Raw genomic sequence first — 16,482 nt, 5'->3', positions numbered from 1 at the left:
AGAAAAGTTACTATGGATGAGTACATCTGACCTATATCTGACAAGCTTAAGTGCTTGATACTAGTCCTCACCTGATTTCATCATGGGGCAAAGGTTAGAAAACAGAATGGCAAGAGATAGAGAATAAGTAGGAATGGCAGCGGGGAAAAATAACACTAGCCCACAAAGTAAATCACTAATGAAAATATTCTATATACGATATCTGTTTGGGAAGGGGCTGAAGGGGCTGCAGCACAACACCCACATTTAATAATTCAAGCAATTATGTGCATACATGAGCACTTCTAACTCGGGGCAAGATTCCTGGGGCCACGGTAGTTTCAATAGTTATTAAGCTCTTCCTAGTACTCAGAATAGTGAAAAGGTATGAAGAGGTTGGAAACTAGCATTTATGAAGCACTTCCTGTATTCTGGGACTTCTACTTTGACATGCCATTTAATCCACACAACAGCCCTATGAGATAAATAGCATGCTCATGCCCTTTTTACACATGAGAGAGAAAACTGTCTCAGAGACACAACAATTAGTAAATGGCAGGAATTGAACCCATGATTCTCTGGTTCTAAAATCCATGCTTCTGCCACCACCTCAGTGTCTCTTACATTTAACGTGCACATTAAAGTTACCTGAGGAGCTTTTCAAAATTGGCACTGCCCAGACTCCACTCCCAGAGACTCGGATTCAATTGTCTATCTGAGAGGAGGGGGGAGATGGTCATCAATATATGTTTCATAACATACATAGAGAAAATGCATAAAACAAATGTACACTTGTGTGAATCAGTGGTCCATTTCCTTTTTTTTTTTTTTGCTGTGTAGTATGTGTAGTAGTTTAGCTGTATGGATGTACCACAATACTTTTTTTTTTTTTTGGCCATGCCGCAGCTTGCAGGGTCCTAGTTTCGCCGACCAGGGGTTGAACCCGGGCCCCTGGCAGTGAAAGCACGGAGTCCTAACCAGTGGGCCGCCAGGGAATTCCCTCACAATACTTTTAACCATTCACTGGTTGAGGCACAGTTTGGGGCAAATATGAATAAAGCTGCTAAGAACATTCTTATACATGCTTTTTGATGAACATAGGCCCTTATTTCTAGGCTTGAAACCATGCATTATCTAGCAAAGCAATAGCACCCTCAAGAGGATAAAGACTGGTTCCTAGGGAGGCGAAAAAAATCTTAGATATTATAGTGGTCTGTGGCCCTCTAAAAGGCCCCAGTACATAATAAACCAATATACACTATATCTGGAGTATTAAAATTTCATGGTGGGGTGGGCATGATAAGGACAAAGTGTTTAAAAAGGCTCTTGGGGGATGATAATGAAAAAAAGGTTGGGAGACACTGCTTTATATCTAAAAGTGAAATTGCTTTGTATGTATATGTTCAACTTTAGATATACTACCAAGGAATTTTCCAAAACGGTTATATTTTTAAAGCACCAGAGGAGATTCTAATGTATATTCAGGCTTGGCCTTGACTACACCTATCTGTCACTGCCTGTTCTGAATAAGGAAAGAACAAGAGAAAAGCATTCTCCAAAAGTGATCGTTTTTCAACAATATTTTTAAGGTGCTATATTGACATGATTGTTTTTAAGTTTTGAGATACAGAGGAGGTAGTCAAGTATTGTCTAAAAAACTGCTTACTCCCCTACGAGCTAATACCACATGCACTCCCATACAAGCCCACCCTTCGGTACCCTCCCTCTGATGTTAGAAACAAGTCAGGCTTCTGAACCTCTGCCTTCCCAGCTGGGCTTATTTTTATCACCTGAAGCTGGGCCTTTCCTCCAGCATCTGCCCCATTCCATATTATCTCAGGTTCTAGCCTCACCTAAATGTAAATTTTCTGTGTCCCAAGGTGTATTACTGGTAAAGGGTCAAGGCTGCCTTGTACTTCCTGAGTCTCAGACCAGCTCTGCATGTGAAATTCTGTCCCCTTAACTGAACTCTAATTTATATTCTTAATTTGCAGGTCATGAATGTTTCTTTTGGGCCGTCCTATGTTCTTTACTTTCTAGACATGGCTACATCTAGACAATCAAATAATACCCCCTAATAAAGAAAAAATCATTTTACAATTACAAAATCTTTATTTAAAAAAGAATCAGTCTTTGCTTTCCCACTACATTTAGATGACTAAACTTCGACAGATACTGAACTGAAATATTTCGAACTGAAGCATTTTGGGGGCAGTAATTGGAAAAAAGCAACGTTCCTTCACCACTGGCTGCCTCGCTAATTCCAAGCTCCTACAGCAATAACTCGTGTGTGTGTGTGTGTGTGTGTGTGTTGTGTGAGGAGAAAGGGGCCTCTGTAGCTCAGGTAGCCAGATAGCACTACCATTGCTACAAGTTTAGCAGGACTCTGTTACCGAGTCCAAGCTCACTCTGCTCACCGCATGACAGGCCAGTAAATAGCAGACGAGGTGCTGAGGCAAGGAATACGACTTTATTCGGAAAGCCAGCAGATCGAGAAGATGGTGGACTAGAGTCCCCAAAAAACATCTTATTGGGGTCTGGATGCCAGGTTTTTTTATAGAATCAGAGAGGGAGAGGCGGTGAGGAAGTAAGTAAAAAGGGCCATCAGTCTTGCAAAATATCCCCTGGAATGGCCAGCCTCGGTGAGGGGATGTGTTAATTTCTTCTTTTCTGCAGCCATTCACAGGTGGGCAGGGTCAGATTGCCTCCCTGTGAGCTAAACAGAGGCACTTTAACATTCAGGCAGAGGGGCAGGGTTCCCCGAGGCAGGCCATTATATATGATTATAATAACAAAAGCAACAAAAAACAAAGGTTAAAGTCAAAGGAATAGATCCAACATGGAGTCAAAATTGGCTCTTCCCTGTTACATAACTACAGCATAGTCATTAACTCTGGTGACTAATGAACAAATGAAGGAATGTAAACTTTGTTAGCTTTCATTATGTCCTCCAGCACAGATTAATCCTCTCAAGCATATCTAGACTTCCAGAGCCTCTGGACCAAGCAGAAGGACCGGGATTCCCTGGAAAGAAAATATTGGCTCAGAGTAGGAAGGATGGAAAAAACAGGTCCACTTTGAAAAAGTTGCAATTATTTTTCAATCGAGTAAAAGTGAATCATGATCTCCCTCTAGTGACCAAAAGGAGAGTAGCCACCAGACTATTTTTGAGTTCCTTTTTTTTCCTTTTCAACAAGCTAAGGGTAAAAATGTTCATACTTATCCTTAGCAACTAAACACACACACACACACACACACACACACACACACACACACACACACACACAGCATATGTATATGTCTCTCTTTGTTTCTTTATGACCAGACCACAAGACTGTTTGGAGCAAAATCAGAACACAGACAAATTATGGATGCCATAATTTGGATATCAGCTACATATGCACTAATTGCTTTATTGCTAAGCATAGCCAGCTTCATAAAATATTAAAACCTTGGGGACTGGACAACTCGGTGTTTGGTAAAATGGTGTCTGAAAGAAGAGGAAATATGATTTTCTTGCTGTTGAACTAAATGAATTTACATTGATGGATGAGCTTTTATGAAATGCCTGGAATCAGATTATACTACAGATTTTCTTCTTGTTTCTCCTGTATCCACTAAGTGCTTTCTATTGGACAGTGTTTTCCTCTCCATATTGTTTTAAAAGTTATGATTTTTTAAATGTTCTATAGTTTTTGCCCTTAACTTAAGAATCATGTGCATGTTTATTTTTCTTAATTTCTTTTAAAGGTATTAATACCTATAACTTCTCCCTAATAAAATAAGAAGTTCAGCATGCTCTCAAATTAATTTGGTCACATCTCATCTCCATTATGTTAACATTGTCTATAATTTTAGTTACGGGTTATGATGAATATACATTCGTTTTTTCCTTCCCTTTAGTCCTGGAATTATTTTTATTTTCTTTTTAAGGCATAAATAAACTTAGCAAAGAAATTTGATCCTCTTAACTTGCTATATTTCTAGAACTATCATTTGGATTTTTTTCTATTCTCATTTGAGGACTTCAAAGATCAAGTTTTCAATGAGGGTTCTTGCATAGCAGATCCTGTAAGGCCTAGTATCCCAAAGAATATTTTTATCATTCCTTCACATTTGAATAACAATTTAGCTAGGTAAAAAGTCTAGGCTCAAAGTTCTTTTCCTCAATATTAAAAAATGATAGCTCCATTGCTTTCTTGTATCCAGAATACTATTGAAAAGTTGGATATCAGTCTAACTCTAATTCCTTTATTGTTGATCTAGTTTTTCTTTCTGGCTCATTTTTAGGATGGTTGGGTTTTTTTAAACTAACACTATTTACATTTTAGAGCAGTTTTAGTTTTACCTAAAAATTTAGCGGGAAGTACAGAATTCTCATATATCCCAACACGCCCCCACACACACAGGTACCCTTATTATTAACGTTTTATAACAGTGTGGTACATTTGTTATAATTGGTGAGGCAATATTGATACGTTCAAATTCATGTACATTAGGGTTCACTCTCGTGTTGCAAATTCTATTGATTTTGAAAAATGCATAGTATTATTCGCCCTTACAGTATCATACAGAATAGTTTCACTGCCCTAAAAATCCAATGTGCTTCAAATATTCATCCCTCCCTCCCTCTCCCCATTGCCATCATCATCACTATCACCATGAAAATCAATATCATCATCATCACCACCATAACCATAAACATCATCTTCATCATCATTATTACCATCACCATCACAATTATCAACATCATCATCTTCTTCATAATCAAAAGAATCTTCGTAATAATCAGTCATCATCTTTATCACCATCAGCAGCAGCAAATCACCATCATCATTCATATAAGCATCAGCAGCATCATTATCATGATCATCAACATCACCATCATCTTCATCAGAACCATCACCATCCTCATCATCATTGCCCCACACCATCATCTTCATTATCATTGTCACCATCTGTTATGAACTGAATTTTGTCCCCCAAATACATATACTGAAGCCCTAAACCCAAATGTGACTGTATTTGGAGATAGGGCCTTTAAGGAGGTAATTAAAGTCAAACGAAGTCATAAAGTTGGGGCTCTATTCCTATTGGATTTGTGTCCTTATAAGAAGAGGAAGAGACACTAGACCTCACTTTTCCCTGTCATGCACAAAGAATAGATCATGGCACAATAAGAAGGTGCCATCTGCGAGTTGAGGAGAGAGTCCTCACAATAAACCAACCCTGCTGGTACTTTGATCTTAGACTTCCAGCCTCCAGAACTATTAGAAAATAAATGTATGTTGTTCAAGCTACCCAGTCTGTAGCATTTTGTTACAGCAGCCCAAGCAAATAATACACCATTATAATCATCTTTACCATCTAAACCACCATAATTGTCACTTGCATCATCAGCACCATCACCATTTTCTTAATCACCATCATCATCACTTTTAAGATCATCATCATTATCACCATCATCATCATTACTGGAATCATGACCATATTTATCATCTGTATTATTACCATTTTCATCACTATCATCATCAGTCACCATCATCTTCATATGTATCATCCTCACCATCCTCATCCTTACCATTATCAGCATAGTCATCATCACAATCTACATCATCTCCATCATCTCCGTAATTATCACCATCAAAATCATCATCATCACCATTATCATTATCATCACATCCTATCTTTATACCTATCATCACTGTAATCATTACTTCATCTTCACCTTCATCATCATGATATTCGTCACCATCATCACCATCATTCTCGTTATCATCATTATCCTTACATCATCATCTTTGTCATGGTCATCACCCTAAGCATGATCTTCATCTTCATCAACATCATCACCGTTAGCATCATCATCGCCATCATTACTACCTCATATTATCATCCTCATTTCATCTCCATCATCATCATTATCATCATCATTTTCATTACCACCTGCATGTTTTTCATCATCTCAGTTATCACCATCTTCATTATTGCTCACTTTATTATTATAATAATAATCTTCATCTTCATTGTCATCACTATCATTTTCATCTTCACCATATTCATCTTCATTATTACCATCACCACAATCATAATTGCCATCATCACATTCACTATCATTATCATCATCTTCTTCTTCATAATGATCATCACCATATTCATCAACATAATCAGATTCTTATCATCAAAATCATCACCAATATTATTTTCCCTACATTTCTCACCATCATAGCTATCATCATCACCAACATGTACATTGCCATCATTCATCATCCTTATCTTTATCATCATCACCATCATTATCTTAATTATCACTTGCATTATTCTTATCACCAGGATCATCACAAATATCTTTGCTGTTATCATCACAGTCAGCACTACTGCTATCATTATCACCATGATCAACCTTACAATCATCATGATTATTATCATTTTCATTATCACCACCATCATCTCTACCATTATCACCATCATGAACACCATCATCATCATTTCATTATCATCATCTTTATTTTCTTCATCATAACCATCATCTTTATTATATCATTTTCATCATTCAAATCACTACTTCATCATCTTTATCATGAACGTATCATCATCATCTTCACAATCTTCATCAATATCCTCATCTCTAGAATCATCATCATCTTCTGCTTCATCACCATCATTATCTACATTATCATCATCACCATTCTCATCACCATCATAATCTTCATTACAACTATCATTTACAATATTTCCATCACCATTGTCATTAACATCATCTTCCTCACACCATCATCACCATTCTCATCATTTTCATCCTCACCATATCCTCATCAGCTTTGCATTCATCATCACCATCATCACCAGATGACCATCATCATCACTATCTCACTATCTTCATTCTTATTGTTATCACCATTACCATCTTCATGAGGAGCAGCATTCTCAGCATTCTTTACACCATCATTACTACCACTGTCATCATCTTTATCACCACTATCATCCTCCTCACCATTGTTTTCATCATCTTCATTACAATTACCATTAGCATCATCTTTATCATCATCTTCATCTTCACCACCATCATCGTCATCACCATCATAAGCCTTTTGTTTATCATTATCATCACCATCATATCCATTATCCTCATGCATATCATCACTGTCATCAACAGGACCTTCAGTAGCATCATTGCCACCATTATCACCACCTTCATCATCCTCATTTTCATTATTATTCATCACAGTCACTATTATTACCAGCAGCATCTTCATGAACATCTTTATCTTCACCTCATCATAATCCTCACTATAGTCTCCATCATTACCAGATATTCAGAAGATAGATCAATTACAGAGAAAAACTTAGACAAAGTTACCAAAGTCAGAGGAGTTGCATGGGTTAATGGAACAAATTTTTTTAGTTCTCTAAGATCTTGTACAAATCTATATAGAGAACAACCATCTTTATGAAATTTAATTTCCTTCTTTATTGGAAGTATAGGAGTACTATATAGTGCGGGCCTTTTTTAAAGTATCCCTTGTTTTTTTCTAATTCTTTTATAATTACTTTTATTCCTTCTAATTGAGCTTTCAACAAAGGATATTGTTTTACACACCATGGCTTATCCTTTTGGTAAAATGTTTTTATTGGTTCTATATCTCGGTTCTATATCTTGCATGTGACAAGTATCAATATTATTCTCTGGAGCCCAAAACAATGCATTGTTTCAACTCAAGGTGCTTTTCTACCATTTTGTGAGACTGCCATTCTCTACCATACCTCCTTTCTTTCAATAGACATATAACAAATTCTGATACCTCCTTGAGAGGAGCTCCACAGACACTCCATTCGGAGTACAGAATATGGTAGCCTTTAAGTTTCACAGTTGTACTCTCCCAAACAGATTTACCGAAGAATCAGGAGAAAGTAAGAAAACATGTTTCTCAGTCAGAGGACCTGACAATATGGGAACTGTGCAAGATAAAAAAAAAAAAAAAAAAAAAATCAAGTAGAAAAATGAACAAGGAAAAAGGCTGATATAAGATACCATGTACCAAAATGTTCACTGCAGCTCTATTTACAATAGCCAGGACATGGAAGCAACCTAAGTGTCCATCATCGGATGAATAGATAAAGAAGATGTGGCACATATATACAATGGAATATTACTCAGCCATAAAAAGAAATGAAATTGAGTTATTTGTAGTGAGGTGGAAGGAGTTAGAGTCTGTCATACAGAGTGAAGTAAGTCAGAAAGAGAAAAACAAATACAGTATGCTAACACATATATATGGAATCTAAGGGGGAAAAAAAAAAAAAGGTCATGGAGAACCTAGGGGCAAGACAGGAATAAAGACACAGACCTACTAGAGAATGGATTTGAGGATATGGGGAGGGGGAAGGGTAAGCTGTGACAAAGTGAGAGAGTGGCATGGACATATATACACTGTCAAACGTAAAATAGATAGCTAGTGGGAAGCAACCGCATAGCACAGGGAGATCAGCTCTGTGCTTTGTGACCACCTAGAGGGGTGGGATAGGGAGGGTGGGAGGGAGGGAGACGCAAGAGGGAAGAGATATGGGAACATATGTATATGTATAACTGATTCACTTTGTTATAAAGCAGAAACTAACACACCATCGTAAAGCAATTATACTCCAATAAAGATGTTAAAAAAAGATACCAGCATCCTATGTTGATCTATCACTAAATGGAATGTGATAGAAATTCCTGAGGAAATTGCAGAATAAGTATCACCAGTATCACCAGTTCTCAACTCTTGAGATTCCATAAATCTGTCCATTTTAAGCCATTTGCCAATTATTCCCTAGCTTTCTGGGCTTTCCTGATTCCCTATTTATGCAATTCCTTCATCCTCAAGGGTTTCTTTCTATAATCCCCCTTCTAATATCCTGACTTCTGGCAATATGGTCATACATTTTCCCTTCCTCCTTTGTCCCTTTCATAATTTCTCCAGAGTAGGGGTTATTCCCTTTAGTAAATAGTTCTAACTGAGCAACTAACACAGTAGTTTTTAAATGTCTCCTTCTTTTTTTACTTTTATCAGTTTATTGTAAAGGGATATTGTAAAGAACACAGAGGAACAGCTAGATGAAGTAGTACATAGAGTGAGGTCAAGAAGGATCCAGAGCATAAGAGCTTCTGCCTGCATGGAAATGGGGTGCACCACCCTCCCAGCACCTGGATGCATTCACCAACCTGGAAGCTCAGAATTTCTCCATTTTTAATTTTTCTCTTGGGTGTACCAAAAATGAGTAGATGCTGCTAAGATTTGAGTAATAGTCTGTCCTTGCCTTACTACAACATTTTCCCTAAAATGAGTTTTAAGAATCAACAAAAGAGCCAAGACAAAAGGTAGTTAGGGTCAGAGGATGAGTTTGATCTGCGCTTAGATCTAGGCCAAAAAACATAGAGAAAACACCAACAAATCACTGTTGAAATCAATGGGGGACTCACCCATCTTCTGGGTACACCACTGCAACTTCTGCCAGCTCATCTTTAATGGAAAGGCTTCAAGTGCAGCCATTATCAACCCCTCTTCATGGATCTCGAAGTTCTTAGTTCTCGCATACTTGTCGGGGGATGGTAGACAGCCATCTTCCCTTGACCACCATAACACTTTATATGATCTTCCAGACTCTGAAGTGCTTGCTCCATCAAATGAACAATCTTCTGGTAGCAGAATTCCATGCAGCTACCAGTTGCATAATTCTAGGCAGCAGCCAGTACACAACACTATGCATGGGGCTGTAAACACTGTGGAGTACTTCTGCAAACTCCTGGGTCCCAGGGAAAAGCCTTGAAATGAGTACTATCAGTTGGCAAGAAAGGTATGTGAATTACCTGGGAGTCTGGGGTAGCTTCTCAATGCCATCAGCTTTGCTGCCAATCCAAATAGCAAGGGCTTATAGGGAAAAGAATCTGAAAAAGAATATATTGATATCTATATCTATCTGAATCAAGGTACTGTACACCTGAAACTAACACAACATTGTAAACACTGTAAATCAACCATACTTCAATAAAAAAATAAAAATTTTAAAAACGTGGAATGATAAAATAAATAAATAGATGAATAAATAAAATAAGTTTCCTTACAAAAAAAAAAGAATGGAGGAACTCAGTAAGATAGCTAGGTACAAAAAATATAGAAAAGCCAATAGCTTGCCTGATTGGCCACAATACAATTGTAGGGATTTCTACAAATCGCTGGGGAAAAAGGGGCCTGAGAAATGTCAAACGATTCTGTCAGAATCTAAGAAGAATGGGAAATGAAAACCCACTTCATCTGAAGAAGGTGGAGGAAGAGGACCCTGCAGGAAGGGACTCCACATTCCAAAACTCATCCCTATGAATTCTGTAATATTTATCACTCCATGATTTCTGAGAACACAGTGTGGCACTGTAACTAATTCTCTCCTATATTACTATAAATGAACAAGAACAGTATAAAAAAAAATAGGAAGAGCTCATTTTTGTCACATTGATAAGAAAAATATAAATTATATAGCATTTTGGTCTGTTTCATCAGCTTAACACCTTCCGTTTTTTGCCTTTTTCCATGTAACCAGCAAAGCTACTCTCCATCCTGTTGCCTTCATATGGGTGCAAAGTTATTTATCCAAGTTCTCAGTTATTTCCAGATCATGTCCCTTTATCATGTGATAAAGGACTCTTGGAGGTGTAATCTGAGATAAGACATGAAGTAGACTCAGGGCTAATCCATGAGACATATAAACATTTGTCTTCAAATAAGGCAGGTAATTCATTACTAGCTAAAGAAATTGTGCCCTCATCCTTCTTCTCAGGGAAATGTACTGATGAAGGAAATCACTTGTCTAAATGATTATCACCTTCCCTTTCCCTGGAGTAAGTTTGAGTCAGAGAGGCATAAAGAAATGTTGGGAAGCAGAGGGAATGAGAAAAGCAAAGAAGAGGAGGTATTCCTGCAAGGGAAAGTGCCTTTAATTCACACAATTCAGCTTCTATTTTTCTCAATCCTGTTTCTGAAAATCCAAAATGGTTTTTAAGTTTTCTTAGGCTACTATTTACCCCATAAATATCACTAATTCATTTGTGTGGGATGAGGCCTAAGAACTCCAGAAAACATGTTACTCTATCCAAATCAAAAGAATCACCCTCAAGCAACTGCAATACTATATTCTTATATACCCATCCAAAACATGATAGACAGATATTACACTTTTAACAGAAAGATCTGCAGGTAACATTTCTGTCTTCCAATATTTTCCAACAATATAGTGAGCCTGACTGGATTTCAGAGCTCATATTACCCATGCTTATTTGATAATAAAATCTTGAATTTGGAAAGGATTGTTCAACTGATTAGTATTCTAAAAGAGCAGAGAGCTATAAAGGAAACTTTTTATAATTCTGGTTCTTTTATCTGACTGTTGTGTGGTGATCAACCTTCAGCTGGTCTGCTCAGCTGAGGAACTGCAAGACAATGCCATCCTCATCAACAAAACTGTTGGGTAAATATAATTTAAAACAAAAAATCTCCTTCCAACCCATAAAAACCTCTCCGCAAAGGTATGTGAGAATGAAAACAATTTTATTACTGAATAAGCATTAAACCAAAATGTGATGGATATCATGACACAATCCACTAAAGGGATTGCAAAGACAGAAAGAAATCTCACTTTCCTATATAGCTAAGTGAATACAACCCATTACTTTAGGTAGGTTTTTTTTTTTAATTTTTTATTTTTTTAAAGAAATTTTTTTTTTAAAATTTTATTTATTTATTTATTTATTTATTTATGGCTGTGTTGGGTCTTAGTTCCTGTGCGAGGGCTTTCTCCAGTTGCGGCAAGCGGGGGCCACTCTTCATCACGATGCGCGGGCCTCTCACTATCGTGACAGGCTCCAGATGCGCAGGCTCAGTAATTGTGGCTCACGGGCCTAGCTGCTCCGCGGCATGTGGGATCCTCCCAGACCAGGGCTCGAACCCATGTCCCCTACACTGGCAGGCAGACTCTCAACCACTGTGCCACCAGGGAAGCCCTTTAGGTAGGTTTTGCTATTGGAAGTCAAGTAATAAGTTAGGCTTATCTCCTCCCAGGACACAGGAGTATTGGATGCTAACTTCCCTGATGATTACACTTAAAGGATGGCTCTCATGTCCTTTTCTAAAAATTTATTTTTGTTGAGGTAATACTGGTTTATAATATCATGTAAGTTTCATGTGTACAACATTATATTTCTACTTTTGTGTATATTACAGTGTGCTAACCCCCAAAAATTTAATTTCCATCTGTCACCATACAGTTGGTCCCCTTTACCCATTTCACCTTCTCCCCCTACCCTTTCCCCTCTGGTAACCACTAATCTGTTCTTTGTATCTACATAATGGCTCCCATGTCCTTGACAAAACTTTCCTGAGTTGGGAGACTGATGAGCAGCTTATTTAGGCATTAAATAGGTTTACATACATTTGAAAAGGACAAAGAAAGAAATTCGGAAAAATAAAGGGACAAGAAAGAAGTCTCTTTCCTGATTTTCAACAGAGAGAATCAAACCTCTTATACTTAATTTATATTTTCCCTTATATCCTCCTAAAAATACTTCTCACTTTCATCATAACCATAATCATCAACATAATTATAACTACTATCACCCTCACTATTCTCACAATCTCATCCTCCTCCATCTCACCATCATCACCATGACTATCACCTATCACTATCATTACCAACTTCACTTTAACCATCATTTTCATAAACACCTTTAGTATCTTAATCATCACCATAATCATCAACATCATCACCAACATCAGCATCACCATCATCATCAACACTATCATCATCTCCCTTATTATCATCGCTATCTTCGACATCTCCATTCTCAACATCATCTTCATCACCATTATCTTCAACATAACAATTCTTACCAAATTCATCTTTATTAATGTCATCATAATCACCATCATATTTATTATTGCCATCAATGTCTTCCTTATAAATATTAACATTACCAGTTGCAGCATTGCTATGGTTAATTTTATGTGTCAACTTCACTGGGACACAGGGTGCCCAGATAGTTGGTCAACATTATTCTGAGTGTTTCTGTAAGAGTGTTTTTGGATAAGTTTAACATTTAAATCCACACACAAACAATGATCATGCAACACTTCAAGGAAAACGAAAAATCAAGGTAACATGACACCACCAAGGGAACACAATAATTTTCCAGTAACTTGACCCAAAGAAATGTAGATCTATGAATTGCCTAATGAGAAATATAAAACAGTACTTTTAAGGGAGCTTAGCAAACTACAAGGGGACATGGATATACAGTTAAACAAAATTAGGAGAACAATATAAAAACAAAATGAGAAATTGAATAAAGAAACAGAAATGATAAAAAAGAACTAAAAAGATATCCTGGAGCTGAAGAATGCAATGATTGAACTGAAAAATTTAATAGAGAACTTCAACAACAGACTTGATCAAACAGAAGAAAAAATCAGTAAAATCTAAGCCTGGTCATTTGAAGTTAGCCAGATGGAGGAACAAAAAGAAAAAAGAAGGAAAAAAAAAAAGACAAGAAAGCATATGTGACCTATGAGGCACAATCAAAAGAATGAATATATGCATTAAGGGAGTACCAGAAGGTGGAGAGAGACAAATGGACAGAAAGCTTATTTAAAGAAATAATGGCTGAAAACAACCCAAGTCTATAGAGGGAAATGGACACCAAGACTCATGAAGCCCAAAAGTCTTGACATAGGTGTAAAGAAGTCTACATTGACAAATTATAAAAAGGCAAAGACAATGAGAGAATTTTGAAAGCAGCAAGAGAAAAGTGACTTATATACAAGGGAGTCCCCAAGAGACTATGAGTGAATTTCTCAGAAGGAACCTTGAAGGACAGGAGAGAGTGGGATGGTATATTCAAATTACTGAAAGAAAAAAACTACCAACCAATAACACTGTACCTGGCAAAACTGTCCTTTAAGAATGAAAGAGTGATAAAGACTTTCCAAGACAAAAACTGAGGTAGTTTTTCACTACTAGCCCTGTGTTGCAAGAATTGCTAAAGAGAGTTCAAATTGAAATGAAAAGATGTTGATCAACAACCCAAAAGCATATGAAAGTATAAATTCCACTGCTAGAGGTAAATACGAAGACAAACTCAGAATATTTAATACTACAATAGTGTAATAGCATAAATCTTTTTTAACACTAGTATATAAATTAAAAGACAAATGTAGTAAGAATTATAAGCACAGAAATTTGTTAATAAAAACACAATATAGAAAGAAGTAAAATTTGACATCAATTATGTAAAGTATGAGGGGGAAATATATGGTAGAGTTTCTGTACACAATTGAAGTTCAGTTTTATCAGCTTAAAACTAAAAATGGTTGATGTGAACCTTCTGGTTACCACCCAAAAAAAGTACGTAAATACACAAGATGAAGAGAAAAGAATCAAAGTGCCTAATACTGGAAAAATCACCAAACCACAAAGAAAGACAACAGAGAATAAGACAGGAAGAAGAAAAGTACAAAAGAGACAGAAACAATTAACAAAATGGCAATGGTAAGTCCTTACCTATCAATAAACACTCTAAATGTGAATGGGGTCGGAAACATGGCAGAGTGAGAAACTACCTTTTCCCTCTCCTTCAGTCTACAACAAGTAAAACATCCACAACTCAAAAAAGGTGCTTGCGCCCAAAACAACAGGATGTCAGAAAATTCCACACATCTGTACATCTAAATGTGGGTGGATTGGAACACATGGAGGAAGTAGAACTGAAGGAACAGCAGAGATGGAGCCTGCAGTCCTAGTTCTCTAACCACAGCAGCAGAGCCCATACCTTCAGAGAACCCAGTAGCACCAGGGAAGGCAGCACACATGACTCCAGCCACCCAACCACACCAGCACCTGTAGCCACAGGTAACTGGGCAGCAGTAGCAGTGGGGCCTAGGACCCTGTCCCTCCAGCCACTGAGGAACCACAACCAGGGCCCCTGCCCCCCACATCTGCAGTGTCAGAGCCCATGAACTTCACAACAAATGACCAACCCACAGCTAACATCATAATGGTGAAAAATTGAGAACTATCCTTCCAAGATCTGGAAAAAGACAAGGATGCCCACTCTCATCACTCTTGGTCAACATAATATTGGAAGTCCTAGCCAGAGCAATCAGGCAAGAAAAAGAAATAAAGGGAATCCGAATTGGAAAGGAATGTGTAAAACTGTCACTATTTGCAACTGACATGATTTTATCTATAGAAAGCCCTAAAGACTCCACCAAAAAACTCCTTGAAATAATAAATGAATACAGTAAAGTTGTCAGATACAAAATCAATATACAAAAATCTGCTGCATTTATATATACTAACAATGAGCTAGCAGAAAGAGAAATTAAGGAAACAATTCCATTTACAATTGCAACAAAAAAGAATAAAATACCTAGGAATAAATTTAGGAGGTGAAAGACCTATACACTGAAAACTATAACACATTGTTGAAAGAAATTGAAGACGACACAAATAAATGCTAATGGATTAGAAGAAGTAACATTGTCAAAATGTCCTTATTACTTAAAGCAATCTACAGCTTCAATGCAATCTCTGTCAAAACACCAAGGACGTTTTTCACAATACAGAACAAAAATTCTAAATTTTATATGTAACCACAAAAGACCACAAATAGCCAAAGCAATTCTGAGAAAAAAGAAAAAGCTGGAGGTATCACACGCCCTTATTTCAACCTATACTACAAAGCCATAGTAACCAAAACAGCATGGTACTGGCAGAAAAACAGACACACAGATCAATGAAACAGATCTATAAATTGCCTAATGAGAAATATAAAACAGTAGTTTTAAGGAAGCTCAGCAAACTACAAAATGTCCTTATTACTTAAAGCAATCTACAGATTCAATGCAATCCCTGTCAAAACACAAAGGATGTTTTTCACAAAATAGAACAAAAAATTCTAAATTTTATATGAACCACAAAAGACCATAAATAGCCAAAGCAATTCTGAGAAAAAAGAAAGAGCTGGACAATTAACTTACAGCAAAGGAGCAAAGAACATACAATGGAGAAAGGATAGTTTCATCAGTAAATGGTGATAGGAAAACTGGACAGCGACATGCAAAACAATCAAACTGGACTATTCTCTCACACCATGCACAAAAACAAATTCAAAATAAATTAAAGACTTTAATGTAAGACCTGAAACCATAAAACTCCTAGGAGAAAACATAGGCACTACTCCCTTTGACAACAGTCTTAACAATATCTTTCTAGATATGTCTCCTCAAGGAAGAGAAACAAAAGCAAAAATAAACAAATGGGATTACATCAAACTAAAAAGCTTCTACACAGCAAAGGAAACCAATAAAGCTAAAAAACAAGTTATCAAATAGAAGATATTTGCCAATGATATATCCAATAAGGGGTTAATATCCAAATTATATAAAGAACACATAAAACTCAACAACAAAAAAAATA

The 16,482-nt window shown here is 36.9% G+C and overlaps 1 long non-coding RNA gene across 1 annotated transcript in view; it reads right to left on the bottom strand.

Annotated features, from left to right (window-relative positions):
- Positions 1-9,832: 9,832 nt before the first annotated feature.
- LOC118888670 overlaps positions 9,833-16,482 on the bottom strand; it is a 165,762-nt gene continuing 159,112 nt past the window's right edge. The window contains exon 5 of the long non-coding RNA XR_005018343.1: positions 9,833-9,907. This is a non-coding gene — a long non-coding RNA (uncharacterized LOC118888670). The remainder of the gene's footprint in view (positions 9,908-16,482) is intronic.

This window comes from Balaenoptera musculus, chromosome X (assembly GCF_009873245.2).
Source record: "Balaenoptera musculus isolate JJ_BM4_2016_0621 chromosome X, mBalMus1.pri.v3, whole genome shotgun sequence".
Taxonomy (NCBI): Eukaryota; Metazoa; Chordata; class Mammalia; order Artiodactyla; family Balaenopteridae; genus Balaenoptera; species Balaenoptera musculus.
This window is presented reverse-complemented; position numbering and strand designations above follow the sequence as displayed.